The sequence below is a fragment of the Salmo trutta genome, chromosome 22, assembly GCF_901001165.1.
Source record: "Salmo trutta chromosome 22, fSalTru1.1, whole genome shotgun sequence".
In the NCBI taxonomy this organism is placed as follows: domain Eukaryota; kingdom Metazoa; phylum Chordata; class Actinopteri; order Salmoniformes; family Salmonidae; genus Salmo; species Salmo trutta.
The window spans coordinates 4,519,305-4,542,605 of record NC_042978.1 but is presented as its reverse complement, the minus strand read 5'-3'; the positions used below and the strand labels follow the sequence as shown (position 1 = coordinate 4,542,605).

The following is a 23,301-nucleotide window of genomic DNA, read 5'->3' as shown; positions in this document are numbered from 1 at the left end:
GATGCAGTTCACAGCAGCACTGACATGTGTTGACTTTACAATTGCGTCATTTTTTTGAACGACCCCCCCCCCAAAAAAAAACATAGACATGAAAAACAATCCTTCAAAAATCTACCTGCAGTAGAGCATGCTGGGAAATATTTTAATGATGGGCATGGTTTGATGGAAATGTTTTACTCTCCACAGAGTAAAACTGACAATCACTCTCACGCTCAACACTGGTTGTTAACACCAACAGTGGGGTTCTTTAACACCATTGAGTGTTAATATCACTCTTAAAGCGCTCACACACGGGCTGCGGTAAACAACAATTGAACAGCAAGAAAATCTGTTTGCATTTTGCTGCCTGCCGCCCTACTCCCATTGAAGTCTGTGAGACCTTTGCAGTTTATCGTGGCCTGTCTGTAAGTGCCTTTATGTAGTTAATTTAACTCCTGAATCAACACTAGAATTGTTATACTGAAAAATCTCTACTAGGTAACACTGGCCAATTTGCTGTGTACATTTTGTGTTGGCCTATTTCATCTATCGTGCTTTTGTCTTTCTCTGAGATTACTTGTTTCTCAAAATTTTTAGTAGCATAATATTAGACTATTATTTGTCATTCCATTATTTCAGCAATGTATTACTTTTCCTCTGCTGGAAATTGTGAACACTGCACACATTAAGTGCTATTCGGAATCATTGGGACGTCTCTACCCTAAACCCTTGCCTTAACTCCTACCCTTACACTAACCGTAACTCTTACCTTTAAACCATTTAAATGTCAATAGGGGTATGTATGTCCCAAGGATACCAGATAGCAGATACCCACTGCACAATGCACACACATTCTTGCACACAGACCAACCTCGCGCAGGAGGCGCCTCTCAGTTCTCGTGCTAGTCCAATGGAACAAAGACCAGCCTTATCAATGTATGCTTGCCTAGCCAATGGCGCGAGTCCTCATAGCTCACATGATGGCTTTCTCTCATGCCTTTCCACACAGTGTACAATCGCGGGATTGTGGCATCACTGAAGATCTGAAACCGGCGGGGTAGGACGTCAACAACAGCCAACAAATTATTAGAAATTAAGACCATTTGTAAAATGAAGTTTTTCAGGTTCCTGGCCACATATATTCTCATGTATTTTCGAATGGACTTTCTCTGACTGTTGACCGCAGAAATCCCTGAACGGTAGGTGACTATGCGTCATGTTAAAATACTAAAATGAACCGTCAATATTGTTGTTACTTAATTCAGATGGATTTTTTTATCAGATGCGCGTTTTTCAATGGTGGTTCATATTTTTTTCTCCACACCTTGCATCACACGTCCTGTATTTGCACGCTGTGAGTTCAAATGTCTTTATCAAATTGTATTATTGAGGCTTGTACTTGTGAGTTTCACGCATATAGGCGTAGGTCTACCTCCCCTTGGATTTGTTATCAACTGTTGGTAAAAGGTAGCCAATATTCTGTTTTTGATTGGATAGCATATGTGATGTGCAGGGCATGACATACAGCCTAAATAAAGGCACTGCAAACTCGCTGACCCTAAGTGTGTGCAGACACGGCTGAGTGAGGGCTGTTAACCCAACAAGAGGGCTGGAGCACTTGAGGTGCAAAGCTCTGCAACATGGATGGGGGGGAGTGGATCATCCATCCTCCCATCTCATTTATTTCATTTCCATGCAAAATGTTTTGACACAGTAGACTAATATGTCACGTGTCTCAATTATAAGAAAATAAGACTGAAGTCAGCAGTAGGCTAGCTTACAAGAAAGTCTCTCTCACTACCAAACATGCCTTCGCTTGAGACGGATCACCTTCCAATTAATTTGACAGACACTGTATGAGGTCATGTCATTCTTTTCACCCTATATTGATTACCACAATAATATTTTGCGTCACATTAAAAGGGCTGCTTTTCTTGATTTTAAGCGCTATCAGAAAATAACTGGCCCGGCTGATTGACGTTTTGAAAGGCTTCACATGGTTTTAATTAGGACCTATAAAATCTTTCTGTCCCATTCTCTGGGGGAAAAAAAAGAAAGTGGGGGGAGAGCAAAAACAACCCAACACAGAAAGTCTTTTTTTTTTTATTACCCCCATTTTTTTTCTCCCTGTTTGATTCTGGTGGTATGCTCTTTTTTTCTTTGTCTGGCTCCTCTGTTATCTAAACCTCCCCCAACTGGCGCTGGCTGCCGCCCTAGACACCTGAAGGCTAGACATAATGATCAACAGAGTTCCAGTCAGTTTGGAGCACAGCCAGTTGTTTTATTTTATTCTCCCCCCTGCTTCTACCTGCCTGCCTCTCCTTCCTCCATCCACAATCAAGGAGCCAGCATGCTATGTTTGCATGGGGCCAGTTCCGCTGCCGCTATGTATAGATATGGAGTCTGGCAGACACACACACACACACACACACACACACACAGGAGGAAGGAAACATGAAAGACAACACTGTTCCTGTCGAGTGCGTGCGGGTTTATGTGTGTGTGTGTGTGTTTTTGGCCATGCTATTTTAGCAAGGCTCTGAAAAATTGTTAAATAGCACCTAGTGTTTTCGTCCAAACAGAGCGAGGGCTTATTCACACACAGTATGGCTCATTTTGAAAGCCAGAGGTTTTTTGTTGACTTGGATTATTAGCCTGTACATTCGCTTTTATTCATTCTACAGCACAAAAGTCTGGCATTATTTACCTTTCCGCCTCATGCGGTTGCCTCAGTGAATTGATCATGTTGTTTTAATTGAAACCTGCCCCTGTTTCAGCACTACATTGGTGGTAATGTTCAGGCCTTTGAAGATTTTCTACCCGTTTCGCCACATACTGCTATAGTGAATGTTAATCACCTTGGGCTGAAAGCTAGAGCATGCAGGTTTCTAATGGGAGACATGAACAAAAAGCTGACTTACCTAGGTCTCATTAGGACTAGCGATTTAATGAAAATGCTTCAATAATAAAGATTGTCTTTGGGTGAAAGCAGCTTTTGTGGAGCTAGCCTCAAATACAGAAATTTCTTACAAATTCAATTCATCCTGGTTTAATCTGATAATAACAAACCTTTATCTATAATATAAAATATTTTTTCCTCTCGTGGTCAAGTCTTTCTTCGTGGGTCGCCTCAATGCCTTTATTGAGCTGTTTGCAGATTGTACCTCACATACCTCATTTTATAAGGAACAATCTTTTACATTTTTTTATTTAACTAGGAAAGGCAGTTAAGAACACATTCTTATTTACAATGACGGCCTACCCCGGCCAAACCCTTACATGGACGACACTGGGCCAATTGTACGCCGTCCTATGGGACTCCCAATCACAGCCGGTTGTGATACAGCCTGGAGTCGAACCAGGGTCTGTAATGACGCCTCTAGCACTGAGATGCAGTGCCTTAGACTGCTGCGCCACTCGGGAGCCCCTTACATTGATCAAGTTGACACTTTTAATGATTTATTCATAATACAACCAAGTTCCATATTCAAACATTTAGCTGATGTATAAGAGTATGTATAATTTATGTGAATTATGTTGATATGTGTTCATCAAATTGTCAAAGTAATGAACATGTCTAATGCATGTCAAATGTGAAGGCAGCTCTAGATGAAAACAACTTGTTTGTTTTTTCAGAGCCTACTTTGAGTAGCGTGACATTTAAGAACACACCTAGATCTCTCCTTGGATGCTTCCCAAATGACACCCTTGCCCCCATATAGTGCACTACTTTTGACCAGATTCCTATGGGCCCTGGTCAAAAGCAGTGCACTATATAGGAAATAGGGTGCAATTTGAGATGTAATGATCCTTTGAAGGGGGCCATAAAATACTGAATGGAAGCCACAAGCTGTTTTTTCCCTCCTGCACTTTGAAGCATTCTACCTGCAGATGAATAGGAGGCCCTCTAAAACGAAGGAGAGAGAAAAGCGTTTATTGAAGGCTAAAGAGGGGGGATGCTACATGGCTTATAGTCATGTTATACTCACAGACTAGATAGTTTTGGTGCAACCAGTAGGCAATATACCATGTGTGGTAGGTAAGCCATTGAGCTATCGTTCTGTTTGCGCTCACTGTTGAGGAAAATACATTGATTTGCTGTATTAGATGTTCAGTTTATTTGAATTACCTTGTTTGAATTTAGCAAAATGGCAATGAGTAGTGCTTTATTTGTTTGTTTCTTTTACAAATGTATGTTGCACACTGGATTTTTTTGCCTCACCTTTTCATTTAGCATTCGTCTTAACACAAAATTGCATTAGGGGTAAGTCGTAAAATGTTACATTAATATTTTTGCCTATAGTTATTTGGGAATGATATTCAAAGTTTTTTAAGTCTATCAATAGTTCATAAATCTGTACTGAAATAAATTGCTATCTTAATTACACGATAATATAAAACACATGCTGCTAATGTCATTGGACAATCACAGAGCAACAATTTAGGATTTTTGTAGCAAGATTTATGTGGACTGAAGTCACGGTCAGGAATGTAAATGTAGGATTCATTCAGTTATAAATGTGTTATTTCCTGGGAAAACTCTGCGGCCATGAAGAGGTTAATTGTTTTAGAATTTCCATCTGAGGGGAGAAAATGGGCGAAGGGGAGGATAATTGAGCTGCCGGTTGTTGAGTGTGTTATGGATTACTGCGCTTCTCAAAAGGAGAAAAGAAGAAGGAGAGGGGGATCAAGAGAGAAAAAAATGCCTATGTTGTGCAATGGGCACAACATGGGCCAGAAAACCCCGCCGCAGGGGTTTTCTGGCCTTCTCAGGAGAGTGAGCAAGTCCTTTTTAGCCCCCTGACCTCTTGCATGCTCCTCCCTGCTCCAGGTGCAAGCCCTCTCCGCCGGAGCTCACACACACCATTTATTCTTCACACACACTGGAGAACCTGGGGGAAACGCTGTGTGAAAACACAGATCCTTTTCACATTGCTTTTCTCCCCTTTGTGCCATTGTTTTGTCTCGGGGTAAAGATTCAAAGCAGAGAGGGGGAAGCAAAACTCAGATGGTATGACATGGTGTAATAATCACGAGCATAAAATCAAAGGCTTGTCATGTATAATTATTACACTGTTTGATAATGCCAGAGCAAATCAGCCCTGGGCCATAGTGAAGGCTTCCTGATGCTATTAATGTGCTTTATCATAGAACACTAAAGCCCTGATGGACTGAACAGGGAGGGAGTTGATCTTGTAGATCAATCAGACTTTTGGCTTCGGTAAGGTGAAATGTTTCGGTATATGAACTTTTGAAATCAACCGTCTTGCAGTTGTCATTCGCTAGCGGTCACAGATATGTGCAGAGGCGTAGATCTACCGTAGGTCATTTTGAACCATCAAACCCATCGTTGCTGGGATTTAAATTGCCAGTCAGTGGCATGTGCCATTGTTCTTTGTGAAGGCACCACTTAAGTGTGGATTACGCCAAAACCTTTCCAAAAGGAGGGGTCTGCTTACCCTTGGGCTATCTGAAACTCAACAAAACCAATGCATCAAAGAAATTCACCACGGAGAGAGAAAAATAAGAATTAGTGTCCAGTCCACTTATGTGTCGCCCCTCATCTTGGAGCTCATGTTACAAATAGATAATTCCCGGTGTTCCTGGTGCGAGGATAGACAAAGTGAAGCCTGCCGGCGATCAATAAGGGGAGCGCAGAGCAGAGGGAGCGCAGAGCAGAGGGATGTGCTTTAAGAATCAAAGAGGGCGGGCTATTGGCATGGCCAGTATTGTTCCCCGTCTGCTGGAATCAGATAACGCAGCCGGGGCATTGCAGAAAGGTCCTCCGTGGCCTCGGGCAGCACTATCAGACGGATATCCTTCCGACCGGCAGTATTAGAAGATTGGATCTGCGAGATGGGCAACCCACCCATGTTTGGGTTCGGGGGCCCCACTGTGCTCGGTTTTAGACGTGGCAGACCTTAAAGAGTCTTGGTACAGGCGGATGGATGGAGGGGTAGATGGAAGGATCGGGGGGTGAAGGTGGGGTAATCAATGGTGGTAGGCCTACAGAAAAAAGCCCCACTGTGTGCATCGAGAGGATGCGTGGGGTTCGATATCCCACCCTCCCTTTCCCTGTGTCCTCTGGGGAAATGAGGGCCCTGTTCCCTCGCTCTCCTCTTTTACGTGCTAAAAAAAAATCACCCTGTTTTGAACTTGACAACATTTCAGTTGGCATGAGTGTTTGTCTCAGATTAGCTCCCTTTGCTATGAGGAGGGGGGGGGGGGGGGGGGGGGGGGGGGTAAGAAAATGCAACAATGCCACCACCATCTGAGATGAAAGAAAATGATTTGCACAATTTTATATGAAAGTGGTATTTGTCCTGTTGGGTGGCTCTATCAAAGCAGAACAGCTACCGAGGTACATTATTTAAATGCCGGTTAATTCTTAACTGTACGCTTTCCAGGTAAATGCTGATCATGGCCACTCGACTTCCTCTCTTTTCAAACAAGTCTAATTTCTACAGACGTCTCCGGTCTATAACCCCAACTACTAAAGTTACTTTTCTCCAAATGCAGCGTGTATCACCTTAATTAAGTGGCAAAGATTAAAGTTGTGTGGCTGTTACTGTAGTTGAGTGTTGTTCAAATTCAACCTTGAAAGACAGAAAGAAACCATGGATTTGTTCTCCGTTTGGCCTCTCAAACAGTCATTGACAGATGACTTGACCTCCTGCAGCGAAAAGAGAGATGATTGTGTCACATTTCCTGTAGTGCTGGGCAATACCTACAATAGACCCATGTTCAACTTTTCACGCCTTGTCAAAAGAGACAGCAGAGTTTGTGAAGGAAACACTGCCACACTACAGAAGAAAGGAAAGGTGGAGAGGAGAAGAGGAAGTTGGGAAAAGTATGGATTGGTGAAGACATAAGAAAATTCAAGAAAGAGATGTCCAGGTGAGCTCCACACACGCTTATTTACGGCCCAAAATGGGTAATACATTCTACATCACACCCATGGGGGAACACATTCCACATTCCGCTTAGACATAATTTTATCACCTGAAATCTAACACTTTTTCACTTCACCCCTCCCTTCCTCAAACCCTCACTGTTTGCACGTGGTACAGTGGCAATGTAATAAAACAGTTGCGTCTTCTATCAAGCATTGAGAAGAGCCATTACGTGTAATGAAGTCGGGATTCTCAGTGGGACTTCGCCAGATTCGTGAATAGAAATGTTTGTCTCGGCATCTCGCCTTAGCTGTCTAACTCTCTTAATTGCAAATTGTATAATGGGACAATGCAGCTGTTTCGGCCATTCCACGCTGCTTTATGGTACTTGGTGACGCAGTATAATGCAACGTGCCCGTCCATTACGGTGAAGAGATCAGCACGGCCTCTTGTGTGAGTACGGCTGCTTGTTCAATTTAGAGGAGAGGACGGACAATTAAACTACAGCTCCCAGGAGGCCATTCATTTGGTTAGTGGCCCCCTCTTAAACGCCCCTGGATGTGTCGAGTTGGCTAGGGAGGGAGGGATCACTGAAGGGTTGTGTGGGCTGATTAGGAGTGTTGAGAGGGTGGAACGGGGCGCGTGGGGGGGGGGGACTCCCTCGGTGCTTGCCCCAGTCACCTCTCTAATGCGTTCTGAATAAGTCTCCCTCCAAATACATTTGTTCTCGAAGATTACATCTGGCCGCATTTAAGCTGCGTTTGTCATTTGCCCCCCCCCCGGAAACCCATGCCGCCTCCTTTGTCTTTGTCTGGGCCGTATGGGTTTGTAGCATGTCAGCACAATGTGCCCATGCAATCAGGGCATCTCGGCTAGGGAATTTACATATCTAATAACTTTTTGAGATTTGAGGGGTATACTACAATTTGAAGCTAGATCTATTCAGGATTTACTAAAGCTAGCCAGCTTCAGTTAACTTCACCGTACTATGATGGTGGATATTGCTCATCTGCCTGCCGCTAACTCTAGCAGGCTTGTAACTGCGCGTGCATGTCGCTTGTGGCAAGTCGAACACCAAACTCTTCATTGAGACAATGCTAAAACATCAATCAATGGGTGCTGAAATCAAAATGAAAGAAAAGAAAATGGGAAATTCAGCAGGCTATGGTGTGAAATAGGCTTGTTGATGTGCCGTCTTTAATTTATCACTTTTCGTTAATGCCATCTTTGCTGTGCTTATCAATGCACAAGCACCTTTTTCCCCACTTCTATCGATAAAATAATTGTATTAAGTCATGCAAGTTTTACTGTGCATGAAGTTTCAAATGCATTCTGTTATTGCTAAATGTGTAATGTGATAGATATTTTAATTAATATATATATATATATATATATATATGTGTGTGTGTGTGTGTGTGTGTATATATATGTATATATATATGTATATATATATGTGCATATATATATATATATATATATATATATATATATATATATATATATATATATATATATATATATATATATGAATATATATATATAAACATGAATATATATACATAAACATGAATATATATATATATATATATAAACATGAATATATATATATATATATATAAACATGAATATATATATAAACATGAATATATAAACATGAATTAATAAAATATTTAATCAGTCTTCTCCTCAAATGAAGGGGATGATGATGCAATCTTTGCAAGAGGGAGGGAATCTGATTTCATTCACTGGTCCTCAACTCGGCGGCTCAGACACTTCATTCAGGATAAATGGTGTTAACGTTGCATTAACCTGCGTGGGAGCAGGTTAGTTCTGAAGTATTCATTGCCATAAAAATGTACCTGGCTCAAAGGTGAGCTACTTTCTTGGTACCGGTTATCCTGAGTTAAGTTGGCCAAAGTTACTTAACTAACTCCTCAAACCTATATGTAGTATAGGGCTCTGGTGTTGCAAACACTATAGAAAGTCTATGTTGGGTTGTTTATTCTCATCTCTGAACATTTACTGGCAATATTGTTTGTAAATATGATGGTGATGATTGGCTCATTCACTGGACATACAGTCATGTTAAGTCATGTTTAGTAGAATAATTGGGACCCTCAAGTTTGAAAAAAAGATATATTACAAACAAAAAGAACATTGATAAATGTTACCAACTAAATTATAAACTTTTTAAACATGCACATAGAAATGAGTAGTCACCAACTTCGATGTATAAGAGTTCTAAAAGGTGACTACTGAAGAATTGGCCTCTGTGCTGTCGCATCGATTCATGTGGAAGTTGGAATACCAGGAAATTACAATAAAATCTAATTCAAGCTGTGGTAGCGAGATCAGTTGTAGAAGATAAGGGAGTGCACTGTTTCTGCTGCTGAGAAAATCCTTTTAAAAAACATTAACTGGAAATGAAATTATAAGAAAGCATTTTTTTTTAAACAACACACTGTAGTCTACCTACTGGAATGAATGGTACTGCACATCTCAACCAAATGCTAATAAAACTATTTCTACAAGAAAAAGTATAATGTTCTAAATAACTTGTTGTGTCTAGAATAGATATTACTCATGTTTTTCAGATGGTTTAAGTCATTTTAAAGATAAACATGAGTAATGTTTTCAAGCTCCCTAAGGGGATTACCTTCTGCATACACAGATGAGCAAATATGACAGTCAGATGAGTAATTGTTTTGATGAATCACTTCTGGACGCTTCTTTGTTCTCGGAACAACGTGGCAGTTGAGTCAGGAGAACCCTAAACTCCTCCCCCTTCACACAACGACTCCCTGTTCTGAGATTGACAGTTTGAGGAATCTCAGGCGTTCATGGGAGACGCCTCCGAATCACCTGTGTACACATTGGCTCGGGTCCTGATCACTAGTTTCTGTCAGAGATGTGGTGTGAGCCTATGAAGAGTAACATGTTACCGACTGAGCAGTCTCAATTTGCTCTCTACTCCTTCCCTGCCCCAGTGGCGATTTTAGCATGTAAAACTTGCACTATAATGGTAACAAACAGTGCCCACAAACTGTTAGGGTCCACATAAAGCTGCCCCAACAGCAGAGTCCGAACTGCAGTCTCAACACCTTACCACTGCTATACCTGGCTATCAGTGGAGCCATGTCTGGCAGCGAAACAGTAAATGCAGCCTCATTGACTGCCTTTTTAAAAAAACATAGCTGATATGTCTGACTTGTTTAAGCAAATGTGGTTTCCACTGAGATGTACAAACTATGGCATAAGGGAAAGACGAGCAGATAAGGGGCAATACATAATTTTGATTAAGACATTAATGAGCGAGCTAGGACAGACATTGTCAATATAACTATTTGTTCTGCACTTTTGAAATTCAGAACATTGGCCGTTCTTACAGTATTCTCCCTGTACACCAAGTCAGAACCGTAGGATAAATAACGAGGCCATATAAGCAGACAATGAAAGCTCTTACAATATTTGATGATTACATTTCTCTAAAACAGGCTATAGGCTACATGTGCACCACCAAGTCAGAACAGTAGGCGAAAGAGGGGGAAAGTTATTTGTGTGAGGCACATGGGCTACTATCAGCTTACTACACAACATACACTTAGTATGACTTTCTTAGCTGCAGTATACATCTCTCCCTGGCATATTACACTATTTATGCAGCAGCATACAGTACATTTTTGGACTCACCTTGTTCGTGCTGTGCTCACTTCCTTCCAAACCACTCATTGTTGAATTTGTGATTTCCAACTTGTGTAATTTTTATGGCTGATGAGCGCCGATGAGCAGTTGTTTCAGAGTCTCGCAATAAGAGCTAAGACGCTAATGTTCTCTGGGTGTCACTGAGTAGACTGATAGCATGATCTATTAAATTATGGCATAATTCTACTGTTTGTATTCATTAGCATCACTGTCAATTACATTCTTTAATTTTGAAGGCTAACTGCAAAGTCCACTATTGTGGCTAATCCTTATTGTGGCTAGTTTCACATAGATGGGGCCGACCACCATTAATCAAATAAGAATTGCCTTATAATTAGGGTTATTTTAGATGATGGCACCAAACTATATAGTTAGCTAGCCAACTATAGCTACTGGAACAGATTGTTGTTTTGCTATGTTTTTGGGGAAGACCATTGTTTGCATCCATGATGCTGGCTAGCTCTTTTTTATGACCAGCACTGTAGGTGCGCGAAACAACTTTACCAGCATCATAGCATACGTATCGATGAATCGTTCTGACATATGAAATACGAGTGATAGTGTAATAACAACATAAAAAAATGTATGATCGTGTTAAATTATTATGTGACGTGCAGTCATATTCAGATCCTGAACACGCAAAGACCCAAACGGCGTTCCATAGAAATCCTGGTCTAGAATGAAATGACTGAACAACGGAACAGCACAGCAAGTAAGTGAAAGGAATAGGTTTTGACTATGTTTTACTGGTAATGGGGACATACGTAAATGCCAAACAAAGTAACTTTTTGGTGTGTGTGTGTGTGTGTGTGTGTGTGTGTGTGTGTAACCTTTATATTACTAGGCAAGTCAGTTATGAACAAATTCTTATTTACAATGACTGCCTACCCCGGCCAATCCCGGACGACGCTGGGCCAATTGTGCGCCGCCCTATGGGACTCCCAGTCACGACTGTAGTGACGCCTCTTGCACTGAGATGCAGTGCCTTAGACCGCTGCATCCATGTGTGTGTTAACTATTTAACTGTACTATAATGATTAATAGGCCGCTAAAATGTTTAATATTGGTTATCGGTATCGTTTTTTTTTGGCAAGGAAAATATTGGATATCGGTATCGGCCAAAAATGTCATATCGGTGCATCACTAGTACTCAGTAATGTGTTGTATTGGATTTGCCCCAAACATACACTTTTTGAACTAAACAAGTGTTACATTTTTTGCAGTATTACTTCAGTGCCTTTTTGCAAACAGGATGGATGTTTTGAAATATTTTTATTCTGTATAGGCTCCATTATTTTCACTCTGTCAATTAGGTTCGTATTGTGGAGTATCTACAATGTTGTTGATCCATCCTCAGTTTTCGCTTATTACTGTATATCCATTCAACTCTAACTGCTTTAAAGTTGGCCTCATGGTGAAATCCCTGAGCGGTTTCCTTCCTCTCCGGCAACTGAGTTAGGAAGGACCTCGGTATTTTTGTAGTGACTGGGTGTATTGATACACCATCCAAAGTGTAATTAATAAATTCACCATGCTCAAAGGGATATTCAATGTCTGATAAACAAATGTTTTTCCCATCTACCAATAGGTGCCCTTCTTTGCGAAGCGTTGGAAAACCTCCCTGGTCTTTGGTGGTTGAATCAGTGTTTGAAATTCAATGCTCAACTGAGGAACCCTACAGATCGTTGTATGTGTGGGGAACAACACAAAATTATATTAAACACTTATTGAACACAGAGTGAGTCATTGCGACTTGAGCATATTTTTACTCCTGATCTTATTTAGGCTTGCCATAACAAAGGGATTGAATACTTATTGACTCAAGACATTTCAGCTTTAATTTTTTTATTAATTTGTAAAAAATTCAAATAACATAATTCCACTTTGACATTATGGTGTATTGTGTGTAGGCTAGTGACACATCTAAAAGTTATCAATTTTAAATTCAGGTTTTAACACAACAAAATGTTGAAAAAGTCAAGGGGTGTGACTATACAAATGCGTGTGGGCACACTCGCATGTGTACACTCCATCTCACACACACATAGTGAGTCTCGCACGCTCATATCCTCCTAGTGAATTAGAAAGGCGCTTTGGCTGTGCACAGGGCTTAAGCCTCTGAAAGCGTTTTTCTAAACATAATGTTTGTAGATTAGCTGAGGTTAATGATCCGATTGCCTGGGAGGCTAGGCGGCTCTTTAAAGTGAGGTGGGGGAAAACAAGTTGTGCTTGGCTGTCCCGTCTCCCTTACTACCACCAGACACATACAGTACTGCAGGCAAAATATAGCATCGAAATAGAATAGCAAAACCTTGACTTGAATGAAAATATCCATTCTAGAAATTGTATTTCTATGATGGCAACACTATTTATGCTATGCAGGCACCATACAGCATAGAAATTATATTACAGAATGTCAACTTGAAAGGGAATGACTGTTCCAGTAATTCTATTTCTTCATTTATACTATTTAGAAATCGGTTTGCTAACTCTTTTAAGAGTTGCTAAGAAAATGAACAGTCTAAAATTGTCACACTGACCTCAATGGGCAGACTATTTCCTTTGCGTAAAGGAGAAATTACAAGACGGCACAGAATATCATGCCACATTATTTCTGTGAAAATAAAACATTTTAAGGTAAACGCCAAAACTAGAAACTTTTCTTGTTTTTCTTTTTAAGCCACAGAGCCTCTAAGTCTACTTGTGGAGTTGCTGTTTATTGTTCTCCCGCTCTCTCCTCATTGTTTAGTTTGAGTTTCTTTATGTTTTTCTATAAAGTCTTTTGAAGAAATAGGGCCCATCTATGAGGTCTGGGTGGCTCGTGATCCTCAGTGCTAGATCATCGTGGTCGGATGACCTACCGCTCCCCCCCTCTCTCAAAAGTGGAGGAATGGGCGAGAGAGAGACTGAAGTTATTGTGAGACCCCTCCTCGCCCCTCTTCTGCCTCCCTGGTTCCCCCTCCCTGTGCCTGTCGTGGCATGCCTCCCCTCGCAACTGACGTGAACACAGACAGAGGGCAAGGGGAGAGGTGGGCGAACAAAGAGGCACTGTCACTGTCTCACTGGGGTTTTTGGGGAGGGTTGGCTGGACTGGCGGGGTAGGAGAGGGAGTGGGGGGGTAGAATAAAGATTAAAATATGGAGAGGGGGACTATTGAGAGAGATAAAGACTACAAGCAGTGAGTTTCTCTCACACACACAAAACAGTAGGGCTCTCTTGCCCGTGTCTCCCGAAGTGAGGCGCGAAGAGTGGAAGGTCCGCTCTGTTTACTCTTCATTGTGCAGTATTTGCTTAACCCTCTTTGCTTTATCTGTGCAGCTGTACATTTGAAAAAAAGGCTGGGGAGGGGAGGGGGTCTAGCTGGCTGAATGGGAGCACAGCTGTTAGTGATTTCTTGAGTACAATTATAACAGCCGTGGATTCCTCTCTAGCTGAACCCCCCTCCCTCTCCACACAAGTTCTCCTTGAGGTATGCGTTGCCGTTTGGCCCAAGCTCAGTTAAGTATTCTGGCTTTGCTGCTTTGCTCACTTTTGAAAACTATGCCTTTTGGGCTTTTAGACACCATCTTGCCTCTGGAGTAGAAGTAGGTGCCACTGAAAATGTGCTCTCATCCACCGTGGTATTCTGTTACAGGACTTCCTATTACTGTACATCTACATTTTGAAAGATAACCAAATTGCTGATGTTATGAGTGGAGCCAGCAACCTGGGCACGTCTCTCTCTCTCGACTAATTTCGTTTTTAATGGAATGTTCCCTGCCTTTGCCTTGCGAAGACGACTCCATATACTGGAACAGTTTCTTTATCGTTTTGCCTCTGTCCTTTTACATTTCAGAGGTTATCAGAAAGCTGTGATAAGAGAGGAAAACGGATAAGAAGAGAAGCAGCCCGACGCGGTGTGAAGGAATGGAATAAACCCCGGAGCAGAACCAGAGGAAGGAGGGATGACTGCCGTGAGATGAAAGAGGTAAGAGCCCTGAGGTCAAACGGCGCCTCGTGTTAGAGGGGTGGGAGAGGGTAAGGTGTCCTCATTTAACTCCCTTCCACCTGGATGCCTGAGTCACCTGCACACGAGGTGGGGGATAGGTGTGTGTGTGTGTGTGTGTGTGTGTGTGTGTGTGTGTGTGTGTGAGAGAGTCCTCCTGAGCCCTCTTGTAGTGGAGTGGGTCGAGAGCTTCAAGTTCCTCGGTGTCCACATCACTAAGGAATTAACATGGTCCACACACACCATCACAGTCGTGAAGAAGGCACGATAATGCCTATTACCCCTTAGGATGCTGATAAGATTTGGAATGGGCCCTCAGATCCTCAAAGTTCTGCAGCATTGAGAACATCTTGACTGGCTGCATCACTGCTTGGTATGACAACTTCTTCCACATCTGCAAGGTGTCAGAGGAAGGCCATAAAAATTGTCAGACTCCAGCCACCCAAGTCAGACTGTTTTCTCTGCTATCGCTTGGTAAGCAGTACCGATGCACCAAGTCTGGAACCAACAGGATAGAGCCCTTCACGGGCACAAATTTTAAGCTTGATCCCTACCCATGCCCCCGACGATCAGGCCCAACATCCGAAATCCGAAATAACTTTCTCCGTTAGTAAATCCATTAATTGCTACCCTCTCTGTCACTCGCTCCCTGCACACGGCTTGCTCTGCTCATTGCGGCTCTGAGACTGTGAGTATCCATAGTTTCGCTAGGGCTGCTCTGCTCAATGAAGAGACATGAGAGAGCAGTTACCTGTTAGCTACATTTCGTCAATATAAACTCAGACAAAACTCAAAACATTATTTTCTGTGAAATAATCTTTCCTGTCTTATATTTGATGAGGTTGAAGCACTTCTGACACCTTGTTATGCTCTTAGTCACATATGACTGTACTGCGCAGCAGAGCACGAGCAAATGGCTCCGCTTCAAAATGTTAGAGATCAATTTAGTGATACCTGAGACCTGCCTGTACCCTAGTTATTGATGAAAAAACAGTCCCTACTGTTTTGTATAATGTTGGGGCCCGTCGGGCTTGGGTCGGGTAGCAGAGCTCTACAACAGGACCCTGAACAGCTTCTACCCCCAAGCCATAAGACTGCTAAGTAGTCCAGATAGCTATTTGGTTCTTTATTATCCCCCCTTTTCACTAACTCTTTTAACTCATCACATACACTGCTTCTACTGCTTATTATCTATCCTGTTGCCTAGTCCTTTTACATGGTCCTATATATACATATCTACCTCAATTACCTCATACCCCTCCCTGCACATTGACTCGGTACTAGTACCGTTTGTATATAACTAAGTTATCGTAACTCCTTATGTATTTATTTATTGTGTTATTATCTTTTTATTATTTTTTTTATTTTTCTCTGCATTGTTGGGAAGGGCCCATAAGTAAGCATTTCTACACGTGTTGTTTATGAAGCATATGACAAATACGATTTGATTTGTGCGTTCTGAATGTGTCTTTTTGCAAGTGTTTTTGTCTGTCTTCTGAATGTGTTTTTGTGTGTACGGGCGTGCGTGACAGGCACTGAGCCATACGAGGCCAGGTGAGGAACCTTCCGTTCTCTCTCCCAGCACCTGCCTCATCCCTGACTCCTCAACTCCTCCTTTGTCACCCTCTCTCATCTCACTTTCTTTCCCTCTCTCATCTCTCTATCCCTGATTCAGAGTTAAAAGTCCAGAGTTAATCTGTCCTTCACGTGTTAATTAAGAGGTGTTTCACGTGAAATGCTTTTTTCTTGACTCCAGCCATCAATTGGGCTCAAAGTATCATCTTTTTTTTACCTTTTAAGTCCAGTTTTACCCATTTAAAAATATGTTTTTGAATCCTAAGATCTGTTATCACATATAGTACCAGTCAAAATTTTGGACGCCTACTCATTCAAGGGTTTTCTTTACTTTTACTATTTTATACATTGTAGAATAATAGTGAAGACATCAAACATATATATTTTAATTTAACACTTTTCTGGTTACTACATGATTCCATATGTGTTATTTCATGGTTTTGATGTCTTCACTTTTATTCTACAATGTAGAAAATAGTAAAAATAAAGAAAAACCCTTGAATGAGTAGGTGTGTCCAAACTTTTGACTGGTACTGTATATCATGTATCGCCATCTTATCTATCTTCTCTCATGCTATGGTAGTTTTGTACTGAATAATAAGGGGTCTTGATCCAGTATTTGGTCACAGATTGAACCAAGTTTACTTGGATGTTGAACCTTACCTTTCTTAACGATAACGCAATTGAATATAAGAAAACTACTCTCTCAGGGTCTTATATTTCCAAAACAACATATACAGTGCCTTCAGAATGTATTCACATGCTTTGACTTTTTCCGAATGTTTTGTTTTACAGCCTGAATTTAAAATGGATTAAATTGAGATTTGTGACTGCCATACATTGAGATTTGTGACTGCCATACACACACAATATCCCGTAATGTCAAAGGGGAATTATGTTTTCATACATTTTTACAAATTAATTAAAAATGAAAAGCTAAAATGTCTTGAGTAAATAAGTATTCAACCCCTTTGTTATGGCAAGCCTAAATAGATCAGGAGTAAAAATCTGCATAACAAGTTACATAATAAGTTGCATGGAATATGTGTGCAATACTAGTGTTTAACATAATTTTTTTATTGGCTACCTGATCTCTGTACCAAACAAATACAATTATCTGTAAGGTCCCTCTGTCAAGCATTGAATTTAAAACAGATTCAACCACAAAGACCAGGGAGGTTTTCCAAGAAGGGATTAGTAGATTGTCTGCTTCTTTTTCTTTCTTTTTTTACACATTGTTATTAATTACACTTTGGATGGCTTATCAATACACCCCGTCACTATGAATATACAGGTGTCCTGCCTGACTCAGTTGCCGAGAGTAAGGAAACCACTCAGGGATTTCACAATGAGGGGAGTGGTGACATTTAAACAGTTGCAAAGTGTTGTGATAGGAGGAAACTGATGATGGATCCACAATGTTGTAGTTACTCCACAATACTAACCTAATTGACTGAGTGAAAACAATGAAGCCTGTACAGAATAAAACATATTCAGAAACATGCATCCTGTTTGCAACAAGACAATGAAGTAATACTGCAATTAACTTTTTGTCCTGAATAAAAGTGTTGTTTGGGGCAAATCCAATAGAACACATTACCGAGTACCACTCTCCATATTTTCAAGTATAGTGGTAGCTGCTTGGAATCGTTAAGGACTGGAGTTTTACAGGATTAAAAAAGTAATGGAATGGAGCTAAGCACAGGCAAAATCCTAGAGGAAAACCTGGTTCAGTCTGCTTTCCACCAGACACTGGGAGATAAATTCATATTTCTGCACGACAATAACCTATGACACAATGACAAATCTACACTAGAGTTGCTTACCAAGAAGACAGTGAATGTTCCTGACTGTCCGAGTTACGGATTTGACTTAAATCTGTTTGAAAATGGTTGCCTAGCAATGATAAACAACCAATTTGACAGATCTTGGAAGAATTTTGAAAATAATGGCCAATTGTTGCACAATCCAGGTGTGGAAAGCTCTTAAGAGACTTACCCAGAAAGACCCACATCTGTAATTGCTGCCAAAGGTCATTCTAACATGTATTGACTCAGGGGGTTGAAAACTTATCTAATCAACATACATTTAGTGTTTTGATTTATTTTTCTTTTTTTTTTACAAATGTTAGAATTTTTCTTCTACTTTGACATTACAGAGTATTTGGTGTAGATCGTTGACAAAAAATGACAATTCAATCCATTTGAATCGCACTTTGTAATACAACAAAATGTGGACAAATTCAAGGGGTGTGAATATTTTCTGAAGGCACCGTATATGGAAGGGTCATTGTCAGGGCAAAAAGACGAAACACACCTAGAGAACAAACAGATACTGCAATGTGTTGCTGTGTTTTAGTGTTCCCAAGCCAATGTCTGAGCCACTTAGTCTAAGAGCATTCTGTCTTTCACCTCTCCTGGGCTAAAAGCTACAGTAAATCAAATGCTAGTCTGTGGCGTGGTCAGACTGACTGGGGCTCTAAGATTATAGGTTACGCCAAGATATAAAGAGAATGCCGGAAAGCTGTAATTTCTTCCCTCTTCTTTTCTTGTCTTCAGAGAGAGAGAGAGAGAGAGAGAGAGAGGAGAGAGAGAGAGAGAGAGAGGAGAGAGAGAGAGAGAGAGGAGAGAGAGAGAGAGAGAGAGAGAGAGAGAGAGAGAGAGGAGAGAGAGAGAGAGAGAGAGAGAGAGAGGAGAGAGAGAGAGAGAGAGAGAGAGGAGAGGAGAGAGAGAGAGAGAGAGAGAGAGAGAGAGGAGAGAGAGAAGAGAGAGAGAGAGAGAGAGAGAGAGAGAGAGAGAGAGGAGAGAGAGAGAGAGAGAGAGAGAGGAGAGAGGAGAGGAGAGAGAGAGAGAGAGAGAGAGAGAGAGAGAGAGAGAGAGGAGAGAGAGAGAGAGAGAGAGAGAGAGAGAGAGAGAGAGAGAGAGAGAGAGAGGAGAGAGAGAGAGAGAGAGAGAGAGAGAGAGAGAGAGAGAGATCGATCAAAAGGTGGGGTAGCTTAGTTGCTGTAGCCTTCTTCTGGGAAATATTTTTTCCTAGTCCATCCCTATCCACACTCACATTAGTGTTCCCCTTGTCTCTCTCACTCATTCACTCACACACACATCCCTCAGGTTCATCCTACCAGTCCAACAAAGGCCTCTTGTTTTAAAGGCAGGTGGCGATTAAAAAGTTATATAGAAAGTAGCTCCTTGTTTTTTGTTTTTTTTACATTAGGAAACCTGTGAGTGTTTCCAAGCAAACAACCCCACTTTGCTTTTCCTCCTCCTATTCATTAGGGCAAAACATTTTTCAACTGAAAACAAAACCAAGTTTATTCGACAAGCTCTGGTGTTGCCTTCTGTCTCAAAGCCTGGTTTCAAAGCCAGGATGTCACCTGACTGTTCTTACATTATGACTCGCTGTGATGCCCCCTTGAATAAGGGCTCACGCTGACGGCACAGTGCATTTCAGCTCTTTCTGTATCATTTTAGGACTGCAGAACTACCAATAACTGTCCTGCGTTAGCATGAGGATAGCACTTTACATTCCAGCTCGGTAATAACTTGGTAATAAGATGGTAATCTATGTATTTATTTATTCTTTATTGAAGTACAATAAAGTAGAAAGTAAAACACCCTGGTGTTGTTTTACTTTAGCTAACTAAAGAGCAATGTTAGCCAACCTAAAATTGTGTTTTTACACAATACCATGTCATTACCTCTAGTTCGCTAGCTAATATCACAACAACATTAGCAAAGGCTTGATGAAATGTTCATGGAAATTAGTGTTCTATTTTAAACATTTTTTTTTTAAAACATTATAGCTATCTTGCTAAGTACCTGTTCACAGAAAGCATTCAAAACAGCAGACTGAGGAGACTGGTAGAGAGCGCATGTACTGTTCATCTGACATTCCTGTAGACCAAATCAATCCATCACAGAGCAATTGTCAACCACAAAAGCCAATGCAGGCATGAAAAATAACAAAAAGCAACGGAAAGGGAATTTTGGTGAACTTCAAGAGGGGTGAATACAACAAATGTAATAATATTGTACTATTGTATTTCACCAAAATCCCTTTTCGATGCTCTTTATTTTTCATGTCTGTTGCTTTGTGACTATGTCAAATGCGTGCATGCACTCTCCACTCTTTCTCCACTGCAGCAAAGATGATCTATTATATTGACAAGATAGTCGAGTGACCACTCGAACAATAGAAATATACATTGCATTCGGAAAGCATTCAGACCCCTTCACTTTTTAGACATTTTGTTACAGTACAGTCCTTTTCTAAAATATAGTCAATCGTTTTTTTCCATCATCGATCTACACACAATACCCCATAATGACAAAGCAAAAACAGGTTTTAATTTTTTTTGTGCAAATTTATCAAAAAGATTTAAACAGAAACAGCACATTTTCATAAGTATTCAGACCCTTTACTCAGTACTTTGTTGAAGCACCTTTGGCAGTGATTACAGCCTTGAGTCTTCTTTCGTTTGACGCTATAAGCTTGACAGACATGTATTTGGGGAGTTTCTCCCATTATTCTCTGCAGATCCACTCAAGCTCTGTCAGGTTGGATGGGGAACGTCACTGCACAGCTATTTTCTGGTCTCCCCAGAGATGTTCAATCGGGTTTAAGTCTGGGCCCCAGCTGGACCACTCAAGGACATTCAGAGACTTGTCCCGAAGCCACTCCTGCGTTGTCTTGGCAGTGTGATTAGGGTCGTTGTCCTATTGGAAGGTGAAGCTTTGCCCCAGTCTGAGGTCCTGAGCGCTCTGGAGCAGGTTTTCATCAAGGATCTCCATGTACTTTACTCCGTTCATCTTTCCCTTGATCCTGACGAGTCTCCCAGTACTTGCCGCTGAAAAACATCCCCACAGCATGACACCATGCTTCACCGTAGGGATGGTGCCAGGTTTCATCCAGATTCTCATGGTCTGAGTCCTTTAGGTGCCTTTTGGCAAACTCCAAGCGGGCTGTCATGTGACTTGAGGAGTGGCTTCCGTCTGGAAGGTTCTCCCATCTCCACAGTCACCTCTCCCCCGATTGCTCAGTTTGGCTGGGTAGCCAGCTCTAGGAAGAGTCTTGGTGGTTCCAAACTTCTTCCATTTAAGAATGATGGAGGCCACTGGGTTGCTGGGGACCTTCAATGCTGCAGACATGTTTTGGTACTCTTCCCCAAATCTGTGCCTCGACACAATACTGTCTCGGAGCTCTACGGACAATTCCTTCGACCTAATGGCTTGGTTTTTGCTCTGACATACACTGTCAACTTTGGGACCTTATATAGACAGGTGTGTTCCTTTCAAAATCATGTCCAACCAATTGAATTTACCACAGGTGGACTCCAATGAAGTTGTAGAAACATCTCAAGGATGATCAATGGAAGCAGAATGCAGCTGAGCATTTTTTTTGTCTCAAAGCAATTTCGAGTCTCATAGTAAAGAGTCTTAAACATTTTTGTAAAGATTTCTGAAACATGTTTTTGCTTTGTAATTATGGGGTATTGAGTGCAGATTGAGAAAAGTAAAATCAATTTTAGAATAAGGCTGTAATGTCACAAAATGTGGAAAAAATGAAGGGGTCTGAGTATTTTCTGAATGCACTGTTTGTCTTCAAAGATGGAAGGCAGGCGGGAGGATGCGAGATCAGGTTGGACGTTTTAGCTAAACTCAGCAAAAAAAGAAACGTCCCTTTTTCAGGACCCTGTCTTTCAAAGATAATTCGTAAAAATCCAAATAACTTCACCAATCTTCATTGTAAAGGGTTTAAACACTGTTTCCCATGCTTGTTCAATGAACCATAAACAATTAATGAACATGCACCTGTGGAGCAGTTGTTAAGATACTAACAGCATACAGACCGTAGGCAATTAAGGTCACAGTTATGAAAACCTAGGACACTAAAGAGCCTTTCTACTGACACTGAAAAACACCAAAAGAAAGATGCCCAGGGTCCCTGCTCATCTGCGTGATTGTGCCTTAGGCATGCTGCAAGGAGGCATGAGGACTGCAGATGTGGCCAGGGCACTAATTTGCAATGTCCGTACTGTGAGACGCCTAAGACAGCGCTACAGGGAGACAGGATGGACAGCTGATCGTCCTCGCAGTGGCAGACCACGTGTAACAACTCCTGCACAGGATCGGTACATCCGAACATCACACCTGCACGACAGGCAACAACAACTGCCCGAGTTACACCAGGAATGCACAATCCCTCCATCAGTGCTCAGACTGTCCGCAATAGGCTGAGAGAGGCTGGACTGAGGGCTTGTAGGCCTGTTGTAAGGCAGGTCCTCACCAGACATCACCGACAACAACCTCGCCTATGGGCACAAACCCACCGTTGCTGGACCAGACAGGACTGGCAAAAAGTGCTCTTCACTGACGAGTCGCGGTTTTGTCTTACCAGGAGTGATGGTTGGATTCGCGTTTATCGTCAAAGGAATGAGCATTACACCGAGGCCTGTACTCTAGAGCGGGATCGATTTGGTCTGGGGTGGTGTGTCACAGCATCATCGGACTGAGCTTGTTGTCATTGCAGGCAATCTCAACGCTGTGCGTTACAGGGAAGACCTCCTCCTCCCTCTTGTGGTACCCTCCCTGCAGCCTCATCCTGACATGACCCTCCAGCATGACAATGCCACCAGCCATACTGCTCGTTCTGTGCGTGATTTCCTGCAAGACAGGAATGTCAGTGTTCTGCCATGGCCAGCGAACAGCCCGGATCTCAATCCCATTGAGCACGTCTGGGACCCGTTGGATTGGAGGATGAGGGCTAGGGCCATTCCCCACAGAAATGTCTGGGAACTTGCAGGTGCCTTGGTGGAAGAGTGGGGTAACATACCACAGCAAGAACTGGCAAATCTGGTGCAGTCCATGAGGAGGAGATGCACTGCAGTACTTAATGCAGCTGGTGGCTACACCAGATACTGACTGTTAATTTTGATTTTGACCCCCCAGGGACACATTATTCAATTTCTGTTAGTCACATGTCTGTGGAACTTGTTCAGTTTATTTCTCAGTTGTTGAATCTTATGTTCATACAAATATTTACACATGTTAAGTTTGCTGAAATGAACACAGTTGACAGTGAGAGGACATTTCTTTTTTTTACTGAGTTTGAGGGGGCAGAAACAGGGGACTCATCTTCGTATCCGTGCCATTATAGTGTCTGTGACAG

The 23,301-nt window shown here is 41.7% G+C and overlaps 1 long non-coding RNA gene across 1 annotated transcript; it reads left to right on the top strand.

Moving 5' to 3' along the window:
* Positions 1-943: 943 nt before the first annotated feature.
* LOC115157945 (uncharacterized) lies at positions 944-14,506 on the top strand. The gene is made up of 2 exons (XR_003868586.1): positions 944-1,178; positions 14,410-14,506. It is a non-coding gene; the product is annotated as an uncharacterized LOC115157945 (long non-coding RNA).
* The last annotated feature ends 8,795 nt before the right edge of the window (positions 14,507-23,301 follow it).